The sequence below is a fragment of the Polypterus senegalus genome, chromosome 4 (genome assembly GCF_016835505.1).
Source record: "Polypterus senegalus isolate Bchr_013 chromosome 4, ASM1683550v1, whole genome shotgun sequence".
Taxonomy (NCBI): Eukaryota; Metazoa; Chordata; class Cladistia; order Polypteriformes; family Polypteridae; genus Polypterus; species Polypterus senegalus.
In genome coordinates this window covers 183321310-183328682 of record NC_053157.1, presented here as the reverse complement: position 1 = coordinate 183328682, position 7373 = coordinate 183321310, and the positions used below count along the sequence as shown (strand labels likewise).

General features: G+C 37.4%; 1 protein-coding gene across 9 annotated transcripts in view; it reads left to right on the top strand.

Annotated features, from left to right (window-relative positions):
• The first annotated feature begins 1205 nt into the window (after positions 1-1205).
• fgfr3 (fibroblast growth factor receptor 3) overlaps positions 1206-7373 on the top strand; it is a 99048-nt gene continuing 92880 nt past the window's right edge. For 4 of the 9 annotated variants that reach the window (XM_039751753.1, XM_039751752.1, XM_039751751.1 and 1 more), the window contains exon 1: positions 1208-1821. The gene's annotated coding sequence lies outside the window, so the exon portion shown is untranslated. Of the gene's footprint in view, positions 1822-4712; positions 4748-4909; positions 5166-7373 lie in introns of those variants that run through there. The other 5 variants (XM_039751750.1, XM_039751746.1, XM_039751754.1 and 2 more) reach the window with 5 other exon arrangements.

Here is a 7373-nt window from a genome sequence, read left to right as displayed (position 1 = left end):
AATATTGTGGACGTGACAATAGGCAAACAAATTGAATCTTTGCAATATTGACCTTGTTCAAAGATAAAGCACGTTTGTGGCAGTTGCGAACAGCACCGCCTAGAGTATTTAGCATGACAATACAACGAGATGATCCTGGGGAATATTCAGCAGCACTATAATCAGAGTCCACGACTTCAAGTAAGTATGAAATATATTTTCGTAAGAGAATCAGACCTTGCTTTACAGGCAACAGCTAATATGCACCTTTCACATACTACATATCTGAATGTTTATTTTACAATATATTTTGTTATTCACATATTTCTTCTTCGTTCGTTGTGTATTATATTACAAGTTATTGTTTGAATATGCAGTAGATTAATCTTTTGTTATCTTAATTTTATAAGTTTTGTTACTGTTCGTCCTGAAAGGCGCTATATAAGATAAATGTACACTGTTTGGTTTAATCTGTAACCCGTATGTTATGGGACTACGTGTTAGAGCGGATTATAATTGCAAAAACTTTGTTTAAACTCTGCCAAAACAGTACGACCGTATTTACACGTAGAACACAAGGATAATGGCAGTGTTTAGTTTTGTGCTTAGAAAATGGGCATAAAACCAAGAAAACATGTAAATGCAATGAGTTCATTTCAGATGCTCGGAAGCATAATATGAAAGCTGAAACGTTTCTGTAATTATAAATAAATCAAGTAATTTATTTAATTGAATATTAAGCAGTTCAAATGGTGATTAATATCATTATACAGCAAAGCTTACTATTTCTAAGTGACATTCGAACATGCCACCTCAACAAAGCTTCTAAAGTAGACAATGGTAGAAGAGGTGCCCACCCTCAAAAGACCGGGGGGAGGGGGGGCATCGATTAAGTGTAAAGATATCATGCTCCCCTTCATTTTAGTGAAAAAGCTAATCATTTTACTAACATTTTTCTGTTCACAAAACCTGACGAAGTTGTCAACGTTAACAAGCCCATATTTAATGTTACACTGCTGAGGGCTACAATGAGTTAAACCAAGCGCGTCTAAACATTTATTTAAAAACCGTGATTGCGGATGAAGTGGGAGGTGCTACAAGTAATGGCCCCACCCCTTCTCCCTAATTTTCTTTTGCCAGTTCCTTTAACTCTCATGGGGGTGGGACAAACGGGGCGCTGCGAGTGGGTCTGGAGCCTGAAATCTGATCCTCGTTAATTTTTTTCTGCCTGCCTGCCAGTTGTGGTGTGTAAGCCAAGCTTTTACACACACACACATACATACATAGATACGTACAAAGATCCGCAGGCTCTCACACACAACAGTGCATCTCAGATTTTTCCCTGGCGCTGCTGCAAGCAGAGTAGCACGCTTCACCGCCTAGCACAAGTTATCTTCAACCCGGGACCGGCACTTTAAAACTTGCATCGATTGTGCTTTATGCTCCTGTTCGGATTAAAAAAATATTTTCTGTCTTCTTCTTTTCTGCGGGTCTTGGACACTTACAGATACAAAACAGATTACACCACGAACGCGAACGCTCTAATAAGGATTGTGGTTCCACCAGAAGATCTTGAAAGTCGACTAAAAATTTGGGACCTCAAGTACTGATTTTCCTTAATGGATTTATAGCTGTTTCTTTGGTTACTTTTTTCATTTATTTAATGGAAGTGACGGAAAGAAATTTGTTGTAATAGTCGTTCTTCAAAGCAGTCAGCGAATCAGTAATCTTTATCGGTTTTTAAGACACTTTCGAGTGCAACTGGACTGACAGAAGAAGAGAACCTCAAAGATTCTCATCCAAACTGGTCCCTGTGTGGAGCATCACTCTGGCTGGAAAGGGGTTAGTATTTATATTTTCCTACATGCTTATATACTTATTTCTGAAAATATTGGCGTAGATTTAGGATTTGGGGAGTACACAGATAAATGTGTGGGCTGTGTTTATTTTATAATTCTGGTAGAGCAATTCCAGTAATTTGGTTGCAGTGTGATCTGGGTATAGCTATATGGAGTGCTGAGCACATCGGTTGGTCTTCAACATGTGCAAATAATCAGTACCCACGTAACGCCGATTTTTGTACACTTAAAGATATGACATTACTCTATTTATTAACTCACAATAAAATCTTGAATGTTTGAATTTAAGAGGAGGTGATTGGCGTCTTCTCAAACGGGTGGAGTGACTAGATGTTGCAGGAACAATTGCGAAAAATCTGTACCCCGTGCCTGTGTCTGTGTGTGTGCTTGTGTGTGTGTGTGTGTGTGTGTGTGTGGAGGGGGGTCTCTCTTTCTCCTCGGGACTTCAAGGCTCCAGGCTAATTAGTTCAGCGTGTGCCGTATAAACAGATACAGTCTGCAGTAGAACAGCAGACTGATTTTGGAAGTGTGAAATTTGCTGTACGCGCAGAACTAGAGAGAGTGAGCGGAGCCTGTAGTTAACTTGCAGACGAGACTCAGATGCTGAACTCTAGCAGAACATCCCGGTTATTAAATATGTCTCTGAAAGCAGAAAAAAATATAAGGAGGGAGGGTAAAAATGATGCACACTCTTTAATTAAGCTGCTCATGATTGCTTTCTTGATATTGTGGTAAGCGGAATAACAAATTCATTTGGTATACTTAACAGAATGACGTGTATAATTAAATAACGAGTAACTAAATGAGAAATGTGAAATCACACAATCGCAATTATAAAATAAGAACTGGCTATCTATATAAATTATTATTAATACGTGTATTTAGTAAAACATATAGAGGACACATTTGCAACGTTAAAATATTGACTCAGCGCTGGTAATGTATAAAGTCACTCAAAGGTACCTTAGTAATTTCTAATTCCCTTAACGGCTTACTGTGCCCAATACCAGCCAGTCAGTGGTTGCTAAGCGTTGTGTTACTCACGCGTAGACCCCAAAGATGAGCTCAGGTTATTGAATAAACTAAGAGCCGGTTCCGAGGGTGGACTCCCCGATGTTATTGCAAGACTTGAGCTTCACAAGCGCTGCGCGGAGTATATTGTAGTTTGGTGAACAAACTAATCGATTATTCAATTGGTGCTGTGCAGCTCATGATATATGCTTCATTTTTAAACCCAGCGATTGCTGAAACGGGATTTACATTCTAACTGTTCATGAGGGATATATCGGAGGTCAATTATATAAAAAAATATTTTCTCACCATACCTTTTAATGAAAAATTTGTATGTATTTTTATTAAACTCATGATACTAAGATACTTGCAATAGTAAAATTACTTGTGAAGAAACGCTGCTCAATCAGTATAAAAAAAACAACATAAACGCTTAACAAAGGTTTGATTTGTTGTTTTGTTTAATATTTTTTACATATATTGATGGCACTTTATGCTGAGGTATGCAGGAGTAAATGTCAACAAATGTTTATTATCGTTGGCAGTCTTGACTTTTGCTTGCCTTTTAATGTTTTAATGATAAAGATTGAATAGTTAGAAGGTACTTAGTCAGGGGTAAAGCGTTTTTTTTTAATTTTATTTCCCTATAGCTCACTATCATTTATTGCTTTTCTTCTTTCCTGTTCTAACACATACCAAGTGATAAACATGCGCTAGAAACTCGCCAATAACAATTTGATATTGATGAGGTTTAGTTGAAGGCGCCCTGTCAACAAATGTGTAGCGAATAGTTACAGCTGTGGATACAGTGCTATACAAACATGACGATATGCAGTCGATTTTCCGTCTCATTAATCATTAAAGCATTAAATCACATTCGCAAGTGTTCTTAATTCTTCGTGTAGGTTACTCAAGAAATCAATCGCTGCTTATACCGCTTTTCTTCTATAGCTTTCGTCATAAAGAAATGGAAGTAGCAATAATGAAAACAAGCCAGTTTAAACGGTTACCGATGCCTTTCGTTTTCAGGTAGGCTATTTTAAAATAAATAATGCACCGCATGCTAATGAGTGGACATTATGAGCTATGTATATAATATGTTTATAGCGCATTGTACGGTTTCCCCAAATGTGCCTGCAATTTTGAAATGTTTCCTAAGCCCATTCATACATTCAATGGGTCGACTACTGTATCCCGCCGTGTTCAATGATCCACGCTTTACTCATTGCAGGAATTCCAAGAACACACATGTAAATTTGTCTTCTTTTCCCTATGCACAGGGAACAAAGTTAATAAGTAATAAAATAATTAAATCACACCTGTACGTTGCATGGTGCGCACTGCAAGGCAGAAGTGAAGAAAAACATACCTGTGGAATATTAGAAAATAAGATCATTTAATACAGTCACTCTGCTAGAATAGTAATATAACACACGGAAGCAAGAAGAGCTCATTAACGCAATCTCGTGTGGTTCAATTGTGAGCTCCATGTTTTGGATGTACTGTATAACATGGAGAACGTGTGTCTAGAACTAAAAATAAGGCTTGGTTTTACATTGATGTGCTATATTTTGATGCTAATCTGTACGTTTCAGAACAATATGAATACACGCTACCGCAAGGGACTGAACTAAATTCTTGTTGACTACAAATAACTATGGTGTACCCTCGTGCTGTAAAAAAAAATTACGTTAAGTTGAAACGGGTGGTGCAGCACTTGGACTTTGACAACTGGCACCGACCTCGGTCTTGCAATTGAGAGGAATGAAATGGAACACGTGGGTAGATGTAACAGACGAAGAGTTTTGGCGCCAGCATTCGGTAGAGTGCAGGCGCTGCGAGGCTGAAGAGAGAGAGAGAGAGTGAGAGAGAAACAGAATGGAAAGCGAGCAAGATGGGTAAGTCGGTGGACAGCCGAGCGCAGTCAATGACCTGTCGGCTGCCGTGCTGCAGCGGCACTGCTACGTGCTGTTTAAAAGTGCGCCATATGAGATGAGCTGGACTTGGGCGTGTTTCCGAAATTGGGAAAAGCTGTAATAAATGCGTTGTCTCACAGCTCTGGGTTGAAATTCTAATAAGGGCACTGTCATTTTAGTGTTTGCATGTCCCGTCGCGCGCGGGTACGTACGTGGGTCTTTATCGGATACTCACGTTTTCATCCCAGGGGTGAAACTGACAGGTTCAGTGCCGGTATGCTCAACGTTCGCTATAGGATCGATTTCCGCGTTGTGCCCAATGCCGCCAAGATGGGTACCGACCTTCACCTGCCGACTTGCAAGGAGCTAGAGAATGAATTGAAGAAAAGCTGCAGTTAAGGTAGCACATATTCAGTAGTTGTTAGTAATACTGAATATATAAATCGCTATATATTAATACAGAATAATAGATGTTAACTTTTGAAGTTGGATAATCCGTATAGTTTTAAACAACAAAATAATTAACCTTTAAATATATACGCATATACAATGTATATATAGTTATATACATGTTTGTATTTAGAAACGTGTTTTTTTTTTTAAAGTTGACCTTGATTGATTGTTACAAACACCTAAGTCACCTGTACAGAGTTACCATGTGACAAAGAAATCTGCATTTATGTTAAAAGTAAACACTTGTTTCTGCATTATTGTAAAGAAGAAAAGTTTGGGCGTACCTGTAATACTTTAAAAGTCTCATTACTGATTGGTAGCCTAGTGGATGGTCGTGAAAGGTAATTAAAGATAAGGAATACAGTAAAGTCCTTTTTGTGCCTGCATGCACAAACAAATCAAATATATTTTTTTATTTATTCTCACAGTGCTTTTAGTTTCTCGGTTTAAATTGTCCAACATTAAATATTTACAGTATTGGCAGTGACTGTTTAAGAGATCTAAATATGTAAAATCAGTATCTTGAGTAATAATGTCAGGTCATTTCTAAACTCCACCTATTATCTGTCCATTCTGCATTCCTGTTTCTACTTGTACTGCAGGTTTAATGTACTTGTGAGTTTTGCTGTGTGACACTGGAGTCTAATCATGTTTGTTCTGTTAATCACCCTGCGATGAAGCATACTATTAATAGTTGTTTTCCCCACAAAAGAGCAATCATAATGCAACTAAGCTCTGAAAGATGCTAAATTTATATTTTAGGAATACATATTTATTTTCTTGCCAGGGTGGTTAATTTTTCAGATCCAAATATTTGATTGGTCAATTTCTGTTTGGAATTTGTATGTGTACCATGTGTCTGTAAGGTATTTCCTCCACATACTCAATTCTTCTTTGCACTTCTCAAAGATGTGAAGGTTTTTTTTTTTTTGTTCTTTATTTTGCCGTATACAATTTCTCATATAGGAATTTATTTTTCACATGCCCCTTGGGGACAGAGTGCAGGGTCAGCCATTGTACAGTGCCCCTGGAGCAATTGAAGGTAAAAGGCCTTGCTCAAGGGCAGTGACGGGGATTCGAACCGGCAACCTTTGGGATACCAGGACAGATCCTTAGCCTCAGAGCCACCACTCCACCCTTGATCATTAACCATAAAATCCACTGTGATTGTGTGCCCAGTGATATACTAGTGTCCTGTCCAGAGTAGATGCTTGACTTGTGCCTGATGCTGCCAGGGTTGGCTGCAGCTTCCAGAAACCCTGAAGTGGGCAGAGCAAGTTTGGAAAATAAATGGATTGAGATCACTTTATTGGTGAATAAAATCACTGATTTAAAAATTGTTTTGAGAACTTTATAAAGAAATAGAATGTTTTTAAAGTGCCATAAAACAGTAAGCATGTTAGGTGTATTTGATTATAGTAACCCATTTAACGTATATCTTTATTTATTGTTGTGCTGAGAGATACTGTTTAAAATGCAGACCATGCAAACCTGTAAAATTATTATATGCCTGAGTGCTTCAAGGGGTAATTTACTAGTCAGTGTGCTCAAATTGCCACATTATTTTTAGATTCGCTGTGCCTCTTGACTCTTGTAGAAGTGTTTATTAAAATGATGCTTTAGTAACCTACTGCAGGGATTCTGCTTTTAATTTCAAATACCTAATGCTAGTGTTTTTTTTAAAGGAAAAACACAGATGCCACAGAAACATTTACATTAAAAAAAATAAATGTCCTTGTCATTTTGTTTTCGTGTTTCAAACTTTGTTTTACCATGATAATGACCTTTTTGTATCTCTAACCCAGTAAGGACTTAATATTAGAATACTGAGCTGAGCTTGCTTTTAAGTACATATAAACTATGTAAATTTGGTACACTGTATTAAACCCAGAAGGGAAATTGTCTTTTTTCATGACCTTTGTCATATAGATGATTTTGAGGTAATAGATATAACTAGTTCCATGTATTCTATTTCTTGATTATAGTGGCATCTGTGTACAGTATAGCAATTTTTTAAGTCAAAATAGGCACATACTGTTTTTCTTTTGTTACTGGATATGATGTATTTAGTTAGTGAATGAAAGTCAAGTTCATAGTCAAACAGAATTTTATTGGATTGCTAATGAAGTTTTATCTTGTGCAGAGCCAAGTAATA